The sequence below is a fragment of the Danio rerio genome, chromosome 4 (genome assembly GCF_052040795.2).
Source record: "Danio rerio strain M-AB ecotype USA chromosome 4, GRCz13ab, whole genome shotgun sequence".
NCBI lineage: Eukaryota > Metazoa > Chordata > Actinopteri > Cypriniformes > Danionidae > Danio > Danio rerio.
The window spans coordinates 42,585,432-42,595,000 of record NC_141024.2 but is presented as its reverse complement, the minus strand read 5'-3'; the positions used below and the strand labels follow the sequence as shown (position 1 = coordinate 42,595,000).

The window sequence follows — 9,569 nt, the reverse complement described above, 5'->3', positions numbered from 1 at the left end:
TCCGTTATCTCCAGCCTTCTTTTAGTGCAGGCTGTGCTAATGGCACGTCCTGAATGTTTACGTTTCCTAAAGTGTGGAAGACTAGGGATATGATATAAGAGAAATAGGATCTTTGATGCCAGCATGCTGTGTAGATAAGTACTGATCAAGTCACGCTTCTAAGGCATGGAAGGAATCTTTTCAATTGTTGAGTGTCCATTCATTGCCACAACAGCAGAAAGACATTCTGCAGTTATCATTGATCTATTTAATGTCTCCTACATGACATGAAGTCCAAACTATTGTGTTGTACTGATGTCTACACCTACAAAAACCATAAACCCAACCTCAAAGTAACCTGTCGTGTTTCAGCAACCTCCACACCAACCATAAGCTTAAAACCCCATCTCACGGTAAACTTTAGTGTACTGTAAAGGTCTGCGCCGACCACAACCCAAACCTTGCCTACTTGTAAATTACTGTTGTGGAGCCCGGATAGCTCAGTCGGTAGAGCATCAGACTTTTAATCTGAGGGTCCAGGGTTCAAGTCCCTGTTCGGGCGTGTAACGCTCATTTTGTGGAGCCACAGCTTTTGCCGTTGAGCTATCGCTTAATGAAAGTTTCATCTGGATGCACAATATGTGTACTAGGCATAAAGAAATGGCAGTATAGGCAGTCTTGTAGTCGTGGCCGAGTGGTTAAGGCGATGGACTAGAAATCCATTGGGGTCTCCCCGCGCAGGTTCGAATCCTGACGACTACATCCTCCCCCTTTTTAAAATTGCAGCAGTCATCAATTGTTTGCATTTCCATTGTTTCTTGGGAAAAGTGTTGTACTGGTAGGAGGAGAAAAACAACAGAGTGTTCTCACTAAAGAGGAACATACCACACAAGGGTCACAACGGCTGTCTCGTAGCTTGCCGTGATCGTATAGTGGTTAGAACTTTGCGTTGTGGCCGCAGCATCCCCGGGTTGAACGGGGTCATGTCGTGAATTCGACTTTTCATCAATTAGAAATTATCAGACCGGAGGTTTTGAATATCAGAAAATAGACTTTATTCTCCATAATAAAGCCGAGAAAGAGCAGAGCAGACCCCAGAGCATTCTGAAGTCTCTCAGGGACACCTTCTAAAGTATCTGTGTTCTCCATAATCTTTATACAGGTAATTATGACACACCCCTTTGTGTCTCTTTTTAACTCTTGACCATTTTTGAATAGGTTTTCTAGTCTAAGGGGTCCTGCTATTCTTGGCTCTTAGCCCACCAGCTCATGTCAACAGAGATGTTACAGGTCTGTCAGCAAAGTATAGATACAACTTATGCAAAGGAACTAAGGGTTTACATACATTGTTATGATAGGATAATAACTTGATAATATGTTACTCATTCTAACTTCTGCCACATATAGCTTCATACAAGTATTAACATATATAATCAGTGCTTTACATATTCAGTTATTCTACACAATCAGCCATTCAGTAATAGCCTTCTCCTAGTGTTGCTTCTGTGCAGGCATACTCATATTACACAGTATTTTTAACACATGCTGGCATGTTTGCTGCAAACACTACATACATTTTGAGAAGAGAAAATTAACTGCTTTACACTTAGAAAATACTACACACTGAGAGAATAGAAATCTTCTTCAATCCCTCCTCTTAAGACTTTAGTCTTAATATTATTGTCTTTTAACCCAAAGTGCAATTTCATAATCCAGTTCTCTTAATTACCTCTATCTAGTGACTGATATAAGCCACATAGCTGTTCTCAATTGACTAGATTATGCCACTGTACTTTGACAGAAGTCCAGCCAAACATCTCCCCTCTCTCTTGGTTTGAAGGAAGTAAAGGACTGTACTCTTTTTTTTCTCTTAACACATCAAAGACAACAATGTTTTAAGCATAAGTATTCAGTTGGTTCAGTCCTAGCTGCTGGTTTTCACACTCATGTAGAATATACTGAAGTGATATTATATAAAAGCAATATGCAAACAAATTCAATATGCAAACATAAAAAGCATCAAATGTTGATCTTGATCTTTGGTCATCCTTGTTTCTCTTCTTCTAAGCTACCAGCATCTTCACTTGACTTTAATAGATGTTAATGGAGATGTGTGGTTAAGAGTCTGAGTTTTGAAATCTGCAGTTGTGCATTCATCATCCCTTGACTTGTGGCACTTCTGTATGTGGTATTCAGGCATATTATCAGAATCACTCTTTACTTTGTTCTGATTAACTTCTCCTTCCACACGTTGCACTTAGTAGTTAAGAGCTTTGGAATATTCAGGCTCCTCTGTTTCCGGTCAGCTTTCCCTTGCTGGAGTTTTTTCCTTTCGCTCCTTTGAGGCATTGGTACCCCATTAATGGCATCCACTTTGGCAGCTGTTGGATTTGCCCTCATCCAGATATGGTCCTTTTCTCCTGGGCTCTCCAGAGCATCCTCAGATAGACTCGATCAGCTGGACTAATTGGACCTTGTATCACTGCTCTCTCACATGGCTCCTTTCTGGTTTCCTGCACAGATATCGCTTTGCACATGGCAATTAATTGTTTCTTCATAAAAGTCCCTACTATATTAGACATCTCTGCAAACCATTCCAAGAGGTTATGTGCAAGGTTATAGGTAAGATTACACTCACAGAAATATTTCATCCAAAAATTAAGATTTATGTAATTTTATTACATGACAAATTCCCATTTATATTTTTTTCATAATTTTAACACAAATCTGCCAAATAAACTTTATACTATTTATTTTCATAAGGATAATAAAACCTATTTATTTTAAATACATAATCCTCAGGTTTACGTAATTAGTTCATGTAAAGTGTAAATATTCTAAATTAATAATAAAAAGTGTATTTATTTAAAATACACAAAATTTATTGTATAAATTGCATAATAATTAAGAGAACTAAATCGGGGTAACTAAAAAATATAAATAACATTTATTTGAATCATGTTCAATGTATGCTTATATACTAAACCAAATTAAACAATGCATCACATTGAATTAGACCAACTGGAAAATTCCAGATTTATTTATATTTGTCTTTCATACAAAACTCTGGATTTAGCCAAGTTAACATCAGCCAACATTTAGGAAACCATCCATATGAACCCACTTACACAGCCACACTCGAACATCACATGACTGCTTGGACACCCAAAAAAATAAATAAATAAAAAATAAAACTGTACTCGGAGATCCATTTTCAGTTGCTAATTAACATATCATTATAAAACTAGGAAATCATTTTAACATATCTCTGGGTTGGAGCACAATGTGAAAAAAAAATGGGTAGGGGCTGTATAAGTTATTATTTTTAGCCAAATCACTGGAGCAATTTTAGTTTCAGTGTCTGTACTTTCGGGGAAAGCTTGGTTGAGTCCAGGTCCATCAGGATTTTCTAGTACACCTCAAACGTACACTTCAGGCTTTTAGGGTACTTCAAATTGAGCGCGTAGATCAGGCCATATAACATAACGCATGCATGAGTGACACTCTGCAGGTTGTGGAGAACCTCCACACCTTCCAGCACAACACGGACATCAGTGAAGCGTCCATCACCTTGACCATGATCCTCTGATTGTACTTTGTAGATGCCCATGGTCTTTCCTGCCATGTCTTCCTCTGCCTCTCTGGATTCAATGTCCTGGAATGTATAAACACACACTTATAATATTACACACACACGCATGCACGCACACATACATACATCTCTTCATTAAAGCAGACAGCATATATGCATTCATGAGAACGGAATGGATGCAAGTTCAGGATAATGACCTTAAGACCTGATCACCCCCTAAAAGCCTGGAAAAATAAAAGTCACAAGGCTGTGGATAATAAGTTAACAACAACACAATGCATTTTATCTCCAGTTGTGCAATTTCCTATTAATGTAACAACAACAATATAATATCTGAAAATTATCCAAGTATTAGTCTTGTTCTCACTTGATTATAGGTCAACCCTTCACTTGGGTTGAGGTTTTCTGTTTTAGAACGGAGGGATTTCCGGGGAGACTGCAGAGATTTTTCTTCCAATGAACCCATTAACCTGCCACAAAAAAATGCTGTTAAAAAAAGTTAACTAAAAATGGAGACGCTTCTCATGAATGCTGTGCACCTTTCTGCCAATGTAACAATTTATAATCTGACAATCAAGTCAGGATGAGTGTAGTACTGTATGTCCATCAAGCCTGAAACTTAAAGGGATAGTTCACCCAAAAATAAAATTTTTACTCACCCTCGTGTTGTTCCAAATCCATATCAGCTCTGTTTATCTTCAGAACACAAATTAAGATATTTTGGATCTGATCCTCCCATAGACACCACTGAAAGTGCACATTCAAATTACACAAACCTACTAAAAACATAGTTAATGTAGTCCATGTGACATGGGTCACTCAATTTGAACATGATAAAGCAACAAGAATACTTTTTGACTGAAAAAATTATAAAAATAAAGACTTTATGTTTATGCACTTTAAATGTGCATTTTCAGTGATGTCTATGGGAGGATCAGAAAGCTCTCGGATTAAATTCAAAATATCTTAATTTGTGTTCCAAAGATGAATGGAGGTGATACGGGTTTGGAACAATACGAAGGTGAGTAATTGATGACAAACTTTTCATTTTTGGGTGAACTATCCCTTTAAGAGTTCCATCCTGATGAAGCGGTTTCTTCCAATGAAATTACTCTAATAAACCGCAGGTGCACCATGACGTCACTTACTGCTATAAAGCTCCTATCATTACATAAAACGATAGAGTTTACTCCACATCCATTAGCCCCAACAGTAAAAAGATCCATGCTTTTAATTGCTTTATTTACCTTTTGACATTGGGCTTTGGCTTCACTGACTGCCTCAGATCCTCCACTACCTTTTGACAGAGAGAGAGAGAGAGCGGGCGAGACAAAGAAGAATAATTATCTCCTTGTTTTTCTGTATAGACAGCAACCATAATTATACTAAAAGGTGTGCTAATGGATAAAGACAGAAATTACAATATTTTGTAAACTACATTGTTAAAAAAATACAAGAACCCACCAAAATCAAATTTTATATATTTTTAAAATCTATGTTACACCTGTAAGATAACAAGTAAATACAAAAGAAAGAAAGGAGAAATAGAGAAGGACCGTGCAGTGGGGGACAACATTGAAAGAGCAGGAGGGAGAGAAAAAGAGACTAAGAGGAGAGTAGGGTGGAAACTGAGGTAGGGAGAGGGCAAATGAAATGGAAAACAGCTTATTAGTCCTTTACCTTTACTAAAATGTCCACATACTTGCCATATCTTCAGAGACGACAAGAAGGCTTCCTTATGCGCGATGTTCTCAAGGCGCTTGAGTACGTAAGCAGACAGTCCAGAACATGCATCCTGATGATACAAGGCACTTCTTAATAAACATTTCCAAAATCATTTCAATGTAGTAAAATCATTTCAGTTTCATGAGCACTGGGAAATGTCTGTGTCATCACCTTGTTGTTTAGGCGAGGATTGTTGTTTCTGGCGGAGAAGGGGCATGTGGGTGCCAGAACCCGGACAACTTCATCTTCAGGTTCCTCTGGACCAAGCGGATTTAATTCCCTCAGAGTGACAGCTCTACCACCATTTACCTTGCATTATTTTTTTTATTCAAAACAACCCAATGGACTCAATGTTGAAATACTGGTGGTCAATGTGTCCTAATGTCCATTCCATTCTCATGAACAATCCATATTATCTAGATGTAAAAATTACTGGCACACTATTCTGATACATACCACATATTCTTTACCAAGTGTGTCCAGGTCTTCATTGAGGTAGATGCTCAGACAGCTCATCACACAATCTCGCCTCACATTGACATCTTCATTCTGTTAAAAGCCAACAGATTCAAAGACATTTCTCTTCTTGACCACACCAATCACCTTGCTTTACACTGCAAAAACTAACAATCTTATAAAGTTTATTTGTTATGGAAACTCATTTTCAGGCTCCTTAAAATAAGATGATTGTTACATCTTTCTATCAAGCAAGTAAACTTCCATTGATTTCAGTTAATTTTAATTGTTGTTTAATTTTATTATTCTATATACAAGGCTTTACAGTATAAAATGCTAAAAGCAAGTTTCGATAACACTGATATTGTTTTATATAAATTTTAATCAATTTCATTATTATATTGAAAATCTATTTTATATTACATTGACTGAACATTAATTAAAAGTTCATCTAATATGTTATACATGTTAACGTGTAGATCTTTTAACTTATACTTACAAAAATCTATGTTGCCACGTGGAGGTAAGAACACGGCGAGAAAATACCACCAGTTACGTTTCTGGAAAAAAAGAAAGTAAGAATAAAATAAGTGGTGTCATTCAGTTCTGTAATCTAACTAGTCGTAAAACAGCAAACATTAGCTTACATATTACAGTGACAATTCTTGACTTCGAATTTGATTCTCTTTATTTTCAGAAACATAAAAACCAACAGCAATGGGTTAATTTGATTAATTGATGCATTTTAAAGTTGTTTGGCTAAGCTTACTGAAGTTATGATTCTAACGGGCATCTGTATTCTCCGGTAAACCAATGTATGATAAAACCATTTAAAAAAATCACAAACTACATAAAACGTACCATAAATGGATTAATATTATATACACTCAATGCTAAATAAAAAAATAATTAGAACAGGAGCCATACAACAAAGGATGTTTCGGATTACTTACCAACATGTGTGTGATGGATTCCCACAATATCCCGAGAGCTTGTGTCCAGCGAAAGTGATGTCATTTCCTGTTTCCAAATTGATTTTTTTCATAACTTTGATGAAAACCAATCACATAAACTTTAAATAACAGAATCTTGTTTGTTTTATAACTCTTATTATTCAAACAAAGTTAGTATTTATTAACTAAATGCATTAAATAAATTGTATAATTGATTAAATCTTTTAGAGTATATTTACTTTTAATGTATAAATTTTAAAAATATTAGTTTTTAAATAAAGTCAAATAGATGTAAATGCATAAAAACTAACTCTGCCATGAACTATTTCTGTGAGTGTATATGCAAGGTTTTATGCAAAGTTTCATGTGGTTTCTTGCAAGGGTTGACTCAATAGCAGTTCATGCGATGCGGTGTTAGATGCCTGTTTCTGTCAGTTTCCATGCCATCATTCACCAATGCACTTGTTAGCAAATTAATCCCATTAAGTTTATTATTTTCACATATTTCATTGAGCGTTGGCCTTGATGGATCATCTTCATCTCTTTCAGCCATTTCTGGTAATTGAGCATAATACAATTATTCTCTCTTTTGCTTTATTCACAATTTTTCATACTCCTTTAGATGTTTTTATTTATTGATCACTTATTAACTTAGATTTTAATTACTTTATGAATGCAAACCTTTTATGAACTTATTTCTGCTGATGTTTCAAATCCTTGGAAGTACTTCTTTCGTCACAAATGAATAACTGTTCCTGCTTCATAATTTGCTTCTGGTACCATCTCTAATCATCTACTCATCATAGTTTCTCAACTGTGCTTGTTTACAGAATAATTCTCTATCTAGTCAACACCAAAAACAGTCATCACATCTCACTGTTTGGAGCAATGGTCTCCAGTCAAGTCTTTTAATTGAACTAGATCTTTGTGAAGTTGCAGATAATTCAATCATCCACATATTGTGACAGTGTCCATCCTAAGATCTTCTCCCTTATTATAACCCTTTATGCATTCTGGTGTATACAATATATGGTAGTCATCAGCCTACACAAGTACAAACAAGTTTCTACCCTCCTCTGGTAGTTACCTAAAATAAACTCAATAGAAACCAAACCACTTAAAATATTTGCCATCCAAAAGAACATATCTCCACATACAATATGAACTTCAGCTGGAAAATCTCCTATTAATTACTCCTAAATCATATTATAAACATTAAGCCTCTTTTATCTGTCTTGATTAACCATTTATTTTTATTATCACATTAACTTCAATTAAATCTTCTTAGTTACTTATAATTTTTCAACTACATTGAAATTGAATTTAGATAGATATGTCTTGGACAGATTGCAAATTACAGTATCTAAATGTTTATATTAGTGCTCTTATATTTTTTTTTTACACAAACTTTTCAATAGTGTTTTATACCTATTTCAGCATTTAGTGGTTCTCTTTCTGGGCAGATCTTCATCTGATTTAATTTAACCCTCACTGTGCTGGCTGATTTTATCTGCATCTCAGTCCTGTAATGACAATCATTTAGTTGGAATTTGACACATCTTTCCTTTACTTATTTATTTTCTGATCTATATATTAATTCCCTTTTTTTTTTCTTTGAGTAATTTTTTTTGGCTCATAATTATTTCCTAAGGCATTCCCATTAAACTAGTTGTTCATACAATTTTGATGCACTTTTTTTTCAGCTGACTAAAACTTACTGTATGTTTTGTAGGTTCCTTTTTGCTCTGTTTTAACTAATATTCCTTAATATTTTCTTCAAATTATTTGTCACATATGTTTTCATGTGAAACAATATCTTTTTCTTAAACACTTTTCTCTTTCAATTTTTCTTATAGTAATTTAGAACTGTTACTTTTTGACCTTATCATGTAATATGAATTAATTTCAAATTGTTATTTCAATCTTCCCTTTAACTATAAATATTTTTTTCTAGATTTAAATCTCTTTACAGTTTTCAATATCCAATCTTGATTTAGGCCATTCACAATAAGATTATGTTAAGATATTTCCTTTACTTAATTTTAACTTAAATACTTAATTCCATTCTTATATATTCTCCAAATTATTTATTGCCTTATTAAAAGCTTTTTCTCTTTTTCTTTAGTCACTATCCTACACTGTAATTTATCCTTCTATTTTTAAGGACTTTTATGATTAAACCTATTGAAACTTAAACCCAAATTATTTAACATTCATCATAATATATCATTCAATATTTAAAGTTTCACCTTGAAATTACCTTATAACACTTTTTCTTACTTAAAAATTTGCATGATAATAATTTCTCTCAAATTGACAGGAGTCTGATTTGATACAAGAATGGTTAGCTACACTTTTGTTCTTAATTTTCCTTCTATAATGCTTGAACTTCATTTGGACTATAGGAGCTACTTTGAGGTGGACTGTTAAGCCTGATTTATACTTCTGCGTCAAGTGACCGGCGTAACCCACGGCGCAGGCAACGCGCGTGGCTGTGCATTTATACTTCTGTGCGCTGTCTCTGTCGGTCTGCATTAACATTTCCGAAACGCTAGTGGGCAGTGAGGTGTTAATGTTCTTCTGTGTCGAGTTTCTTCTCTGCTTTTTTGCATTTCCTGAACACCTCCGGGATGTACAAGTGGCTCAAACTTGCTCATTTTGAGGCAGGAACCGGCGGACGTGCAACAACTTTAACTATGAGGTAAACACAAAACAAAACTTTCCATCCGGAGCTCCTTCACGGGACTCCACACTTGTAAACAATCGCTCGCGCGGCTCTCGGTCCCGCCCAGACTCGTCAGCGGTACCAAGCCGACCAATCACAGAGCTTACGCTACGCGTCGTTGCGACGTGTAGTTACATTT

At 35.3% G+C, this 9,569-nt stretch overlaps 2 long non-coding RNA genes and 2 other non-coding genes across 4 annotated transcripts in view; 2 read left to right on the top strand and 2 right to left on the bottom strand.

Moving 5' to 3' along the window:
- Positions 1-9,569, bottom strand: part of LOC148680839 (uncharacterized) — a 785,675-nt gene that overhangs the window by 205,835 nt on the left and 570,271 nt on the right. The gene's annotated exons all lie outside the window — the stretch shown is intronic.
- trnak-uuu (transfer RNA lysine (anticodon UUU)) lies at positions 469-541 on the top strand. The gene has a single exon. It is a non-coding gene; the product is annotated as a tRNA-Lys (tRNA).
- On the top strand, positions 660-741 carry trnas-aga (transfer RNA serine (anticodon AGA)). The gene has a single exon. It is a non-coding gene; the product is annotated as a tRNA-Ser (tRNA).
- LOC148680916 (uncharacterized) lies at positions 1,011-6,908 on the bottom strand. Its single transcript, XR_015943048.1, has 3 exons — positions 6,252-6,908; positions 5,753-5,845; positions 1,011-3,634 (listed from the first exon to the last, which is right to left on the bottom strand). It is a non-coding gene; the product is annotated as an uncharacterized LOC148680916 (long non-coding RNA).